The 7,068-nt window shown below is 36.7% G+C and overlaps 1 pseudogene; it reads right to left on the bottom strand.

Annotated features, from left to right (window-relative positions):
• Window positions 1–6,287: 6,287 nt before the first annotated feature.
• LOC101572943 lies at window positions 6,288–6,857 on the bottom strand (annotated as a pseudogene).
• Between the last annotated feature and the right edge of the window lie 211 nt (window positions 6,858–7,068).

Genomic DNA, 7,068 nt, shown 5'->3' with positions numbered 1-7,068 from the left:
AAAAAAAAAAAAGAAAACAGCTGAAAAAAAAAAATCCTCTCTGAAATAATGGACTGACAGAGTAGGGAGGGATGGGAAAGGATTCAGTTCTTCAACTTAAGGCTCTGAAACACTGATATGTTCTGTCCAAGAACACTGACAAATGGCCAGCCCTTACCTGGGCACTTCCAGAGCCTGTCACATCGCCACAGTTATTATAAAGGTCCTCCACAAAGTGAGTTACAATTTCTCTTCCTCTTACTTCCCACCATTACTCTTCATTCTGCCTTATGGAGCTACACAGAATAATCGCAATCCATCTTTTGAAGGGGAACAATCCAAATAACCTTGAAGAGAGAAGTCCAGGCAAAATAGCAAAGTGATGGGGCTGTCACTTCTAAGGGTTGTGGAGTAATTTCTCAGGTAGACCTAACATTACAAGGGAGAACAGGGAATTCTGTTCTAAGGAGAGAGCAAGCTGAAGGCTGCCAATTTCCACATGAAGAGAAATTACAATAAAACACATCAAAAGTGATATTCTTATAAATATAAATTAAAAGAAGGGAAACTGTTAATAACATGAAATATATGGATAAAAGAAAGAAATGTCCAGTTGGGTAGACAGGAAAGTACATAACACACACAATAAATATCATCCCTTGAGGCTAAGATCAAGCTATAGTATTATATCATTATTAAATCATAATCTGCATGGTAAATGTTTTACTTTTAAATTTCAGAGTATTACAAGACATTCTGAACTGCCTTGGACTTCATTCTGGAGGAAAAAAATCAATAAGGAAAAAATCAAGAATGAGTATCACCACCAGGAAAAATAAAGCAGGGGAGACCTTATAATCTCAAACTCATGGTACTCATGCCTTTCTGGTGCTTCCCTGCTCCTTGAGCATGTACAGGAGCCGTGACATTCTTCTAATCACTGAAAAACAGCAAGGAAGATTGGTTTCACAATTACATTACATAAGATTTTAACATTTCTCTTCCTGTAAGACCTTCTTTATCTTGATATCTTTGAAAAAGCACCCTGCTTTGCTGTGAGAACTGTGAGGCCAGAAGATGACCCTGCCATCCAGCCTCCACCCAGAGAAGACCAAGGCCTAGCAGTGCACAGGCACCAGAGTGCTGCCCTTACCCCATGATCTGGTGAGTGGATCCTTAGTAAATTGAATCCCAGATGAGAACACAGATTAGCTGAGATGACAGCTCAGCTGATACCTTGGTTCCTGTCTTGCAGATAATCTAGCTAAAATAGGTCTTGGATCTCTGACCCATAGAATCTGTAAGATCATAAATATATGTTGTTTTTGTGTGTAAATTTGTGGTGATACTGTCACATAGTAATTCCCCAAGCTTAGGGCCCTATAAGAAGAAGAGTCTTGGGACTGGGGAGATAGCTCGGTGCCCTAAGCTCCTGCTTGGCAAGTGCCAGGATTCAGATTCAATCCCAGATACCACATGCCACATCCACCTGGAGCACGGGGCCGGCCACTGAAACCCAGCATGGCAACATATGCCTATAAACCCAGTGCAAGGGAGGCTGAGACAGGTGGATCACTAAGTCCAACAGGCATGGCGAGACCCTGCACCAAATAAATAAATGCATAAATGAATAAATAAATGAGTCTCAGCAAGAGTATATAACTGTTGGCAATTAACTATGACTTTCTCATATAGTTATAGTTTACTCTTCTCTGTCCTACTTTGGTCTAGACTAATGGTGGCGAACCTATGACACACATGCTGCCATAGGCTGTATTACTAAAACCTCTAAAAGTTCACCATCACTGGTCTAGCCCTTTACAGAAGCTTTTAGATTGATTTTTATTACTGATGAAAATGATTTGACTTATAAATGCATACCTTTGTGTTTATTTAGTACATAGAATTTAGCTACTTATGAAAGTCCCCTCTGAGAGTAGGAACAGATGGTGAAAATCTTGGCTAATCCCAGATAATTCTCCAAGTGAACAGAAGTTCTTCTCTTCATCAAGGAGTGAGAACCCTGACCAGAAGATGAAGTTTAGTACTAAATACAGAAGGGAGAAAAGGAGAAAAGTAAGCACCTTTCCCATCTAATATGAAAACTATTCTAAATTAACAATGAAAATGTTGAAGTTCACACATGAGTATTACAACATGCATGTATAGTTTATAAAAGTGTGTGAAAATAGCCTTTAAAAAGCTATTTATGGAAGGATTTTTTTTCTTTTTTTGGGAACGGTCCACAGGGTTTTCAGGGTCTCACTACTAGATTGGACTCATAGTGATTCGCCTATTTATAGCCTCCCAAGAGCTGGGATTACAAGTGTGTGCCACCACATCCAGGACTAAAGAGCTATTTATGAATTAACATATTGCCTAGGATTTTTTTAATTGGTGTTATTCAGGTCCCTAATTCTTAATATTTTTTTTCTTCTCTTCTATCTTCTTTTTTTTCTCCATAGTTTTTCTGTCTTTGGGTTATTTTACCAAACTTGAATTTGGGTGTCTTTCTGTTGTTAGATTGTTATAATCCCTATGATCAGCATGACAAGCATTACTTTCACCACTTCAACTAATAATGAACTGTGTTCTTCTAGTGGGATTCTACCTCATGAAAGAAAGTCTCTCTTTTTTATTTTAAAGAGGAAAAAACAAGAACACAGACAATAACAAAGCAACATAAAACAGTGAAAATGGTACAAAATTTCAAAAGAAGAACAACAATTAGCAATAGTTGTTATATTGCATATGGTTATCATTGAATTTGTTGCTCAGATTACCAAATATAGGCATGCCAGACTGGGCAAACAATTAAACATTAACTCTTCCTTTCAATAAACTTTAATATTTTCCTTGTCTTTTTTACTTTTTATTTTTTTAATTTATTTTAAAGAGGGCATAGAAATAATAGATAAGGCATTACAGACAACACACTTGTTAAGAAAACAGGATGAAAGGTATTCACTCGTGGTTGCTATATTGTCTTTCTCTTATTAAATTTTGAAATCCAGAAGTTCAGAAGGCATTTTGTTCCTTTAACTTGGCTTCAAAAAACTAAGAAAAAAGTGGCCAATAAGACTGAAATTCTTTGCTTTTCCCATGAAGATGAGAAAGAAAATGATCATCATTTCCAACTTTCAAATAAGCTTCTGGGCAAGCAAAACTAAATTTAAAAGAATATAAATGATAGCTGCTTCTTATCACCAAGACCACAAAGACCTCGAAAGACCTGGGTGAATTGACAGAAAGAAACAAACAAACAAAATCATAAACAAAAACTTAAGGAAGTCCAAGTGAAAGATAGTACATAATACTGTGAGCTCCCATCTTTTCCTAACCTCCAGGAATCACTTATTGGCAAAAATTGTCACTAACTCTGAGGGAAAACATGAATTGCATTCATATTGTAATTCAATGATTGTTGATAATGGATCTGCATTAATACATCCCTCCTGTTTTACTATGAGTTTTTATTTTTATTACAAAGTTGTTGGCAAGAAAAAAGATTTAAGCATTAGTCTTCAGATTTAGGATAAAGAGTGGGGACATATGGTGAAAATCTTCAGGGAAATTTGGAACTGGACAAAAATTGTTTAGAATACTTGAAAATACCATTCATAGCTCTAATAAAAAGTATGATTAAGTATATTGATACTTTCAGTTTGAGCAAAACACCATGCTCAGTGCCTGGCACTTGATAGATAATTTATTTTGTTTCCTTTAGCTCATATTTGTGGTGCATAATGATTCCTTTCATTGTGAGTATTTGGTACATGCACAAGAAACATCTTAGATTTTTTTACATTCCCTTCCCCTTCCTCCCACTTCACAACCTGTTCCCCTTCACATTTTTAATGTATTTTGATTGGTGCAGGGTCTCACTATACAGCTTGGACTCCTAGTGATACTCCTGTTTTCAGCCTCCCCAGCACTGGGATTACAGGCATGTCCCACTATGCCCAAGACTCTGTAGCCCGTTTAGCATGCCTAGGGATGAGGCTAGCACAGCATGTGGTACAGGCATCAAACCCTTGTCTCTGTGTTTACCAAAGCAGGTGCTTTAGTTCACTGACATATCTTGCTGGCCCCGCCACTTCACCTTTGAAAAAGATTTATTTCAAGGTTTTGTTTTATCTATATCTTTTATTTAGTTATACTTTGGGTTTCTAGGATAAGAGACACCACACAATATTTAATCTCAGGTATCTCATTTATTTCACTTACCATTGTGGTCTCATGGTGCATCCATTTTCCTATAGAAAACCCAAGTTCATCCTTCTTCATAAGAGAGTAGTACACTATTGTGTATAAGTAACCATCTTTTCTTCATTCATTCATCTGTTGGTGGGCATGTAGGCTATTTCCAAGATTTAGCTAGTATGAATTTTGCTGCTATAAACATAAATGTACTTGCACCACTGTAGTATGATGCCTTACACTTTGGGGAAGATACTTACTAGGGGAATATCTGGGTCTAATGGAATTTCTAGCTTTGGTTTTGGAGGAATCTATTTCCATAGTCACTGATTTCCATAGTGGTAAATTGGTTTACTTTCCCACCAGCAATGTCAGAGCTTTCCACTTTCATCACATCATAACTAGCACATGTTATTATTTGATTTCCAAACAAGCATCATATTTTCAGAAAATGTAATCTTGTTGATCTTGTGATTTGCACTGTTTCTACTGGAAATCAGTGACTTTTATCAGTTTGAGGTAAGGTCCTTCTATGCCTGTTTTCTTTGGAGTTATCATGAATAGATATTTGATTTTTTTTCAAAGGATTTTACTGTACCTAATGATATCATTAAGTAGTTTTTATCCTTGCTTCTGTTTATGTGGAATATCACATTTATTGATTTGTCCATGTGGAGCCATCCCTGTCTCTCTGGAATTAAACCTACTTGATCATTATGCATGTTTGGTTTGGTAATTTATTGTATTCTATTTGCTACTAGCTTGAAAATTTTTCATGCATTTTTATTCAAGAGACTGGCTTGTATTTTTCTTTTTTGTTGGGCTTTATCTGGTTTGGGGGCAAAGTAGCTTTCAGGAACGAGATTAAAAGCACTCCTTCCAATTTCCTTAAAGAATCTGAAGAATGTTGGTGTTATAACCTCCCTGAAGGTCTTGTATAATTAAGCAGTGAATTAATCAGGCACTGGGCTTTTCTTAGTTGGTAGGTTTCTAAAATTATTGTTATTACTGCCTCAATTTCATTGCTTGTTATTGAAGTGTTCAGAGATTTTATGTCTTCTTGGTTCAGTTTTGACAGTTCATACACATATCTAGAAATCTGTTCATTTTTTCAAGAATCTCCAATTCATTGGAATATAACATAGTAGTTACTAATTGTCTTCTGGATTTGGCAATTCTTGTTTTGATTTCAACTTTTTCATTTTTAATTGCATTCATATGAGTCTTATCTCTATTTTGGTAAGGTTAACTAACCTAAGTGTTTTTCTATTATTTTTATTCCTTTAAAAAAAATATTATTTATTTATTTATTTTTCTGTATTTTAGGGAAGGGTCTACAGGGTGTTTAGAGTCTTACTACACAGATCAGAATTGTAGTGATTCACCTGTTGGCAGCCTCCCCAGTCCTGGGACTATAGGCATGTCCCACCACACCCAGTCTTAATTGCAGTCTCAGCAAACCCCGAGGGTGGAGGCAGTACCGCAGGCCTGGGACGAACCCCAGCCCCTGCGCCTGCTTGTAGGCACTTTAATCAGCTGAGCTGTTTGGCCAGCCCTTCTTTGTATTATTCTAGACTTGCCTTCATTATGTTCCACTTTGCCTTTATGAATTTCTTTTATTTTTTAATAAAAATTATATTTACTTAGAAGTATTCAGAATGTCAACAAAATAGTTGCAACTTTTTTTTGCAGTTACAGAGTGGTATCCAGTTAACAGAACAATTATTTTGTATAAACTGCATCAGAAACAACTGAAGATGAAAAGCTACATCCCCATATATAATTAATTTGTGCTTTACACCAACAAGAACCTGCTTTAAATTTCCACGTCAGCCCCTGTACTGTACCAAGCCAGGTTAGCGGCTATTGAAAATATCACTAGGGCAGGATCATCTAAAGACACACTCAGTAGTGTGTTAACTATCTATCTATCTATCTATCTATCTATCTATCTATCTATCTATCTATATATCAGAAAAAAGACACTGTACACTAAAAAACAAATCTTACACAGCTTTACATTTCAATTTTTTTTTCTTCAAAAGGGGTGAGTTGTGTATGGGGGATTAAATGCTTTAACTGCTAGAAACAACTTATCATCTTCCTCTTCATATTCCACCTCCTCTTCCTTCTTTTTCTTGCTTTATCAACCTTAATGACTCCCTTTTACCCTCATCAGGTTTTCTTTTAGCAGGGTAGACAGCGATGTCATTTTTATATTTCTCCTTCAACTTGGCAGCCTTCTTTTCGTATGGCTGTTTGTCATCTGCTGCAGTCTTATGCCACATTTCTCCAAGGTTCTTTGCAATATCACCAATGGAGAGGCCAGGATTTTTGCCTTTGATTCTTGGGTGATACTCAGAATGGAACAAGAAGGCCAAAGGCAGTCTTTTGGGTACGTTGGAATCCTTGAACTTCTTTTTTGTTTCTCCTTTGGCAAGAATATGAGTTTTCATTTCTCTTTCATAATAAGCCTTGTCTGCCTTTGCTATGTCTTCCAATTTTCCTTTCTCTTTAGCAGACATGGTCTTCCCTCTCTCTGAGCACTTCTTAGAAAACTCTGAGAAGTTAACGGAAGCATCTGAGTGCTTCTTCTTGTGCTCCTCTTGGTAAGTTTGCACAAAGAATGCATAGGATGACATCTTGCCCCTCGGCTTCTTAGGGTCTCCTTTGCCCATGTTTGCTTGTTTTACTTACTGAGGTACAGAGTCTCCCAGTGCCTGTCTAGATCTCATTTGCCCCAGCACTGTCTCTATGGAGCTCAATGTACTGCAATCTATGATTTACTTTCTTAGGCTAGATTTGGACTATTCTTGTGTTCCTAGTACCTTGAAGTATACTGTTAGTTTATCCATTTGAACTCATTCTATTTTTGTAATGTAAGCATTT

Source organism: Octodon degus, unplaced genomic scaffold (assembly GCF_000260255.1).
Source record: "Octodon degus isolate 3935 unplaced genomic scaffold, OctDeg1.0 scaffold00053, whole genome shotgun sequence".
NCBI lineage: Eukaryota > Metazoa > Chordata > Mammalia > Rodentia > Octodontidae > Octodon > Octodon degus.
The sequence above is the reverse complement of the archived record's forward strand: the minus strand, read 5'-3'. Positions and strand labels throughout refer to the sequence as shown.